The sequence below is a fragment of the Lathyrus oleraceus genome, chromosome 4 (assembly GCF_024323335.1).
Source record: "Lathyrus oleraceus cultivar Zhongwan6 chromosome 4, CAAS_Psat_ZW6_1.0, whole genome shotgun sequence".
Classification (NCBI taxonomy): domain Eukaryota; kingdom Viridiplantae; phylum Streptophyta; class Magnoliopsida; order Fabales; family Fabaceae; genus Lathyrus; species Lathyrus oleraceus.
This window is the reverse complement of record NC_066582.1, coordinates 60,800,025-60,807,564: the sequence shown is the minus strand read 5'-3', so window position 1 is coordinate 60,807,564 and position 7,540 is coordinate 60,800,025. Positions and strand designations below refer to the sequence as shown.

Sequence of the window (7,540 nt, the reverse complement as noted above, 5' to 3'; positions counted from 1 at the left end):
TTCCATTTTCATGGAGCATTACGCCATTGAAAGATTCAAACATACGCATGTAAGCATAAAACATTCTCGGTATCCCAAGTGATAAGCTAGAAGTTGTTTCCAGTACTCGGACTGAAGATTGTTCATGACCCACCTTGGTTATCCCCAGCAAGTGTCATTGGCCCATGCGCCGCCTCTATTATCTTTCCATATTTCTGCCGATGCTGACAGGCATGAAGTTTTTCCGGTATTCAGACCGAAGTGGCATTCAGGCCAATTTCCGATATTCATACCGAAGTGGCATTCAGGCCAGTTTTCCGGTATCCAGACCGAAGTGACATTCAGGCCAGTTTTCCGGTATCCAGACCGAAGTGGCATTCAGGCCAGTGTTCTGATGTTCAGATCGAAGAAGTTTTCGACGTTCAGGTCGATACGGCTTGTGGAATTCAGGCCAGTGTTCCGATATTCAAATCGAAGTGGCATTCAGGCCAGTGTTCCGATATTCAGATCGAAGTGGCATTCAGGCCAGTTTTCCCGATATTCAGATCGAAGTGGCATTCAGGCCAAGTCTTTCCGATGTTCAGATCGAAGAAGTTTCCGACGTTCAGGTCGATGCGACTTGTGGCATTCAGGCCAATTTTCCGATGTTCAGATCGAAGTCCTTTCCAGTATTCAGACTGATGAGCCGCATTCAGGCCATGGTTATTTCTGTGTTACCATTTATTTTGGTATCCAGTTTAACATTCTTTTTCGATATTCATACTGACTCTCACCGTACCAGACGGATTCTTCTTATAAGGCCACCTCTTTGCCCATTCAATCTTAATCAATCTCTCCAATCAGGTTTGCCATATATCCATCATCTTTATGCCTTTAATTTGAATGCTCTAAATGTATGAGGTATTATGGGTGAATTTGATACCCTTTTGATGCATGTGTTTGACAAGAGGTTTAGGCCTCCTACCCTTGATTGCTTTTTGTGAGCTTTTTGTGAATTTTGATGGAATTATTCATGTGGTTACATTTTGATTTAGGGGCAACTCTTGGTTACCCTATTTTGTTTCTCTAACCTGTCTTTGTGTTGCCATGGCATTGTTTTCCCTGGATTTCACCTTGTTTGTCTAACCTTTCTGTTGAGTTTTTGTGAAGGCACATGACTTTTGCAGGGATAACTTGCGTGGTTTCCCACTTTATTTGTGGGATAACCCCTGGAGGTTCATTCCGATTACCTGTACTGACCCACTTTCTTTGATGATGTTAGCTTGGAAGGATCTCAGGGTTTCCCATTCCTCTAACTGCTGTTACTTCGGATCTTTATCCGCGTGGTACTTTTACATTTTTCCCGCATTTTACTGCTTTCCTAGCTGGAAGACCTCGATAGGAGGCAATGTTTTTGTGTTTACTTTATGCAGGTTCCTTTGTCCAGGGTTAAGAGCTATGAGGTCTTATCCTCATTACCCTTTTGCATGCGCGTTCCTACAATGCAAACAAACCCTTCATTGATTTTTCTTCTCCATAACACATGTTTACTCCTTCTACTACAGGTGAGTAAGTCTCCAAAGGTTGAGCATCCGGTACATTGCGTAGTAACGTCGTTCGTCCAAAACCCAATCCAGAACCCCGTAGTTAGCCGAACTACGGCTTGCTCTGATTCTTATTCCAGATGAGATACATAGGCATAAGACGCGATGTCTTAGCGAGCACACATCCCCCAACCCATAGGTCAGCCGAGCTACGAAGACTCTGATTCTCATATTCAGATGAGATACGTATGCAGTGGATGCGACATCCGCGCGAGTCATTTCTCTTAACCTTTTTAGTAAATAAACACATTAGGTAAACCCACACCCTTTAGACAAAAACCACAAAAGTGGATCCCGTAGAGTACTATGGATGCGTAGGGGTGCTAATACCTTCCCTTCGCATAACCGACTCCCGAACCCAAGATTTGGTTGCGAGACCCCGTCTTGTCCTTTCCTTTTTCAGGTTTACTTCGAGCGTTTCCTTTCCCTCCTTTGGGATGAATAACGCACAGTGACGACTCTTCTGTCTTTTTCTTTCGCCGGTTGTTTTTTTCACGCATTGTATTTTTCAGGTTGCGACAATATATTCAGTATTTTGTAGTGGTAATCGCTTCGCATTGGAGTATTACCACAATTGTGTCATCAAGTCTGTGATAGAGTATGTAATCGAGTTTGGAGCACTTTGGAAGGAAGTTAATCCTGCCGCCATTTTCTTTTCCGCATTGCAATTTACTCAGCCCTCCGATTGGAGCAGGTTTTTATTTCTCGCGCTCGCTTTAAATTATTTATTTCCCGCACTCGCTTTTACTTTATTTATTTCTCGCACTCGCTTTACTTTATTTATTTTCTCGCACTCGCTTTAAATTATTTACTTTCCGCACTCGCACTACTTTTATTTACTTTCCGCACTCGCATTACCTTTATTTATTTTAATGCACTTTTACTTTACCATGTCTAGCTAAATTTATAAGGTTAGAATGTAAGGATCATAATTGAACCGATAATGCGTACAATTGTTCGTAGAAACACTTAAGGGCTATTTTAACTTTCGAATTAAGTTTTCCCGCACTTCAATTCCGTTGGGTAAGATCGAAAGTCGTCCAACGTCTTTTTAAACTTAATTGTTTTTTAACTATTTCAAAAACAGCGAAAGCGCTTTGTTTAGTTCATTAGGAGATTTTAACATTAAGAAGAAAAGAGATTTTAAAAACTATTTTCGGACGCGTTTATAAGTTTAGAGTCTGGTTCGTAAGGACCTCTTTTGGTTAATAAATCCAGGTTATAATACTTTTCAACTTAGTCAAGACACTATATTTCTTAAAAATAGGTTTACTACTCTAACGCAATGCGCGCCTTTTCATAAGTGACAATAAGAGGGTTTGATTAGGGAGTACAACTCGGTTCTGAATACGCGAAAGCGACAGTTCCTGTTAAATTAGTTCTTTTCAAAGTATAAAATATTACCCATAAGTAGTTCAATTAGCAAGTACTTGGATTATCAATTGATTATGTGAATTACATTCGACCCTGTCTTTATTAATTAAATCTATTTAAATACTTTACTTTTCATTGCACACTACAAAAACACTTATTTCGATTGCCTTTGATAAACACCATAACAACAGATAACAATAGATTGACACTTGGTCTCTGTGGATTCGATAATCTTTTATATTACTCTGACGCGTTCGTATACTTGCGAAAAGCACGCATCAAGTTTTTGGCGCCGTTGCCGGGGACCAATTTCGTCAAATTTCATTTTCCTGTTGTTATATCGTTTAGACTTAGGTTATTTCCCGCCGGTCAATGCGAAGAACTCGCAGCACCGGAAGTTTAAGCTTTGTAAACCCTCTGGCGGAACCTGAACGTTACGCTCGCGCATGTTTATTCTTTCATAGAATTAAGAGAGCTATGGCCGAAGATCAAAACCAAAGACCTCTTAAGGAGTTAGCTCAACCATCTAATGAAGAACCTAGTTCTAGTATAGTAAACCCAACTATCCCAGCCAATAATTTTGAACTTAAACCATCTCTGTTACAACTAGTGCAACAGAGACAATTCGCGGGTCTCGCTACCGAGAACCCTAACCAACATTTAAAAATATTTCTTCAATTAGCAGATACTTTTAAAACCAATGGGGCTTCTCCTGAGGCAATACGTTTAAGATTATTCCCTTTTTCCCTCAGAGATAAAGCCCTATCATGGTTAGATTCCCTTCCACTCAATTCCATTACGACTTGGGATAACCTTAGAAGAGTTTTTCTTGCTAGATATTTTCCCTGAGTAAGACCGCCGTTCTTTGAAACCATATAACTAGATTTACCCAAAACCAAGGAGAATCGTTGTTCGAAGCTTGGGAGAGATATAAAGAGTTGTTACGAGCATGCCCATATCATGGCTTAGAAAACTGGTTAATCATTCAAACCTTCTATAATGGACTTCATTATAACACAAAGATGACCATCGACGCTGTCGCAGGCGGTGCTCTGATGAATAAAAATTACCCTGAAGCTAGTGCCCTCATCGAAGACATGGCTCAAAACCATCAATCATGGGGAGTCGAACGAGCGACAATTGTTAAGAAGGGAGCCCAAGGAGGAGTGCATGAACTAAGCTCTATAGACATGATGCAAGCTAAAATAGACGCATTAGCCCTTAAAGTCGAGCATATGTACACGAACCCGAAAATTGTAGCCGCAGTTTCGTCGGATTGTGAGATATGTGGAACCAAAGGACACCAATCCGCAGAATGCAGTCTATTAAACGAAACCCACTCCGAGCAAGTGAACTACACCCAAGGGAACCCATACTCGAATACCTATAACCCTGGATGGAGGAATCACCCGAACTTCTCCTATAAAAACAATAACCCTATCCAAAATAATGCACCTCCGAGACCTAGTTATCAAGCCCCTAGATCAAATCAACCTATGCAACCTGTACCACCAAAGCCGAGCCTTGATAAAATTATGGAAAATTTTATCACCGCTCAAACCCAACAAAACAAGGAGTTCATGAACCAAAACATTCATGTTAACGATTTGATTACTCAGTTAGGAACCAAGGTTGACCAAATAGTTACTCATACCAAGATGCTTGAAACCCAGATCTCTCAGGTAGCTTTAAACCAAGCCCCTCAGACTACTCCTGGAGGACAATTCCTTGGACAACCTCAACAAAACCCGAGAGGACGAGCCAATGCCATTACCCTACGAAGTGGGAACGCTTATGATGAGCCACCAAACCCAAGATTGAGTGAACCCAAAACTTCTAAGGAATGTACCAAACCCCCGGACAAAGTAAAGGAACCAGAGGAATCTGAAAACCAGGAAGGTCGAGAGAAAGGAGAAGAACCTAAAGATAAAATTTACGTACCACCCCCGCCATATAAACCACCTATACCATATCCACAAAGACTCAAACAAACCCAGATCAATAAACAGTACCAAAAATTTATTAAAATTATAGAAAAACTTCATGTAGAAATCCCTTTCACATAAGCCATCACCCAAATACCTTCTTATGCAGAGTTTCTGAAAGACATCCTTACCAACAAACGTAGACTTGACAATCCGAAGCCTTTGGAATGTAATGCTATTTCCGAGGACAAATTAGCAAAGAAAGATAAAGATCCTGGAAATTTCTCCATTCCTTGCCTTTTAGGTAATCATGTCATCAATAAAGCTTTTCTAGACTTAGGAGCTAGTGTGTGCCTAACGCCTCTAGCAGTTTGTGAGAGGTTAAACTTAGGAGAGTTACAACCCACTAAGATGTCACTTCAGTTAGCCGATAGATCTGTTAAATATCCGATAGGCATTTTAGAAGATGTTCCTGTTAGGATAGGTCAACTATTTATCCCTACTGATTTTGTTGTCATGGACATCAAAGAGGATAATGATATACCAATCCTTCTAGGTAGACCATTCTTATCAAATGCAGGAGCAATAATAGATGTCAAGAAAGGAAAGTTGACATTTGAGGTAGGTGACGAAAAAATAGAATTTATACTTTCGAAATTTCTTATGGCACCTGTGATGGGAGACTCGTGTTATTCCTTAGATATCATTGATGAATGTGTTAGAGAATTAGAACAAAAAGAAATTATAAAAACAATTAAGTTACCATCAACCCCCATAAAGGAAGATGATGACTTTAAAGAACCTTACATCGATGACAACCTTTACGAATGTTTATCCCTTACCCCAGATCCTATGCCATGCCCTAAGAAACCAACCTTAGAACTTAAGGAACTTCCTAAGAACCTGAGATATGAGTTCCTCGATGAAAAGATGAACCGTCCAGTTATAGTTAGTGCTACCTTGAGCCATGAGGAAACGAACCAACTTTTAGACGTTTTACGAAGATATCCCTCAGCCTTAGGATATAATATCTCTGACCTGAAAGGTATAAGCCCATCCGTATGCATGGATCGGATTTCGCTCGAAGAAGATTCAAAACCCTCTAGGGAGCATCAGAGAAGAATAAACCCTATAATGAGTGATGTTGTTAAGAAGGAAGTTCTTAAGTTACTTGAGGCAGGTATAATCTACCAGATCTCGGATAGTAAGTGGGTGAGCCCTGTGCATGTAGTACCTAAAAAGGGAGGCATCACGGTCGTGCAAAACGATAAAGGCGAACATGTAGCAAATCGTTTAGAAGGAGAATGGCGGATGTGTATAGATTATAGAAAATTAAATAAAGAAACTAGGAAGGACCATTTCCCTTTACCATTTATAGACCAAATGTTGGAGCGTCTAGCAAGATACTCTTACTTCTGTTATCTAGATGGATAGTCTGGATTCTTCCAAATACCTATTCACCCAGAAGATCAAGAAAAAACTACCTTTACATGCCCTTATGGAACTTTTGCCTACAAACGAATGTCGTTCGGCCTCTATAACGCCCCAGCTACTTTCCAACGCTGCATGATGTCAATATTCGCAGATTACCTAGAGGGTATCATGGAAGTGTTTATGGATGATTTCTCGGTTTGCGGATTCAATTTTCATAATTGTCTTGCTAACCTTGAGAAAATCCTGGAGAGATGCGTGGAGGTGAATCTCGTGCTAAATTGGGGAAAATGTCATTTCATGGTGACCGAAGGAATAGTTTTAGGGCATATAGTTTCCGAAAAAGGTATAGAGGTAGATAAAGCTAAAATAGAAGTTATAGAAAACCTAAAACCCCCAAAAACCATCAGAGAAGTCCGAAGCTTTCTTGGACACGCTGGATTCTACCGGCGGTTTATTAAGGACTTCTCCAAAATAACCAAACCGTTAACCGAACTTTTAATGAAAGATGCTGAATTCATTTTTGATGAAAAATGCAATGACTCATTTAATCTTTTAAAGCAAGCATTAATCTCTGCACCCATTATGAAACCGCCCGATTGGTCGGAACCTTTTGAGATAATGTGCGATGCTAGTGATTATGCAGTTGGAGTCGTTCTAGGACAGAGAAAAGATAAAAAATTACATGCCATTTATTATGCCAGTAGAACCCTAGATGCTGCCCAACTTAACTACGCAACAACCGAAAAAGAATTACTCGTTGTAGTTTTCGCTATAGACAAATTTAGATCTTATCTAGTAGGAGCAAAAATTATTGTTTACACCGATCATGCTGTCATTCGTTACCTATTAAGTAAAAAAGATGCCAAGTCCAGGTTACTCTGATGGATTCTATTACTACAAGAGTTTGATTTAGATATAAGAGATAAAAAAGGCACTGAGAATGTAGTAGCCGATCACCTTTCTAGGCTAGAACATCTAAAACCTGAACTAGTACCCATAAATGATGATTTCGCCTATGATAGACTAATCGCTAGAGTAGAAACCATTGAAGACAATAACCTAGATCCTTATGAGCACCCCTAAAATTTCTTAGCAATAAGTAACGTACCCTGGTATGCAGATTTCGTTAATTACCTAGCTGCTGATATAGAACCCCCTGATCTTGACTACCATCGCAAGAAGAAATTCTTCCACGATGTGAGAAACTTCTATTGGGACGAACCACTCCTTTTCAAAAGGGGTAAA

The 7,540-nt window shown here is 40.0% G+C and overlaps 1 non-coding gene across 1 annotated transcript; it reads right to left on the bottom strand.

Annotated features, from left to right (window-relative positions):
- Positions 1 to 3,796: 3,796 nt before the first annotated feature.
- LOC127077340 (small nucleolar RNA R71) lies at positions 3,797 to 3,903 on the bottom strand. Its single transcript, XR_007787173.1, has one exon. It is a non-coding gene; the product is annotated as a small nucleolar RNA R71 (small nucleolar RNA).
- Between the last annotated feature and the right edge of the window lie 3,637 nt (positions 3,904 to 7,540).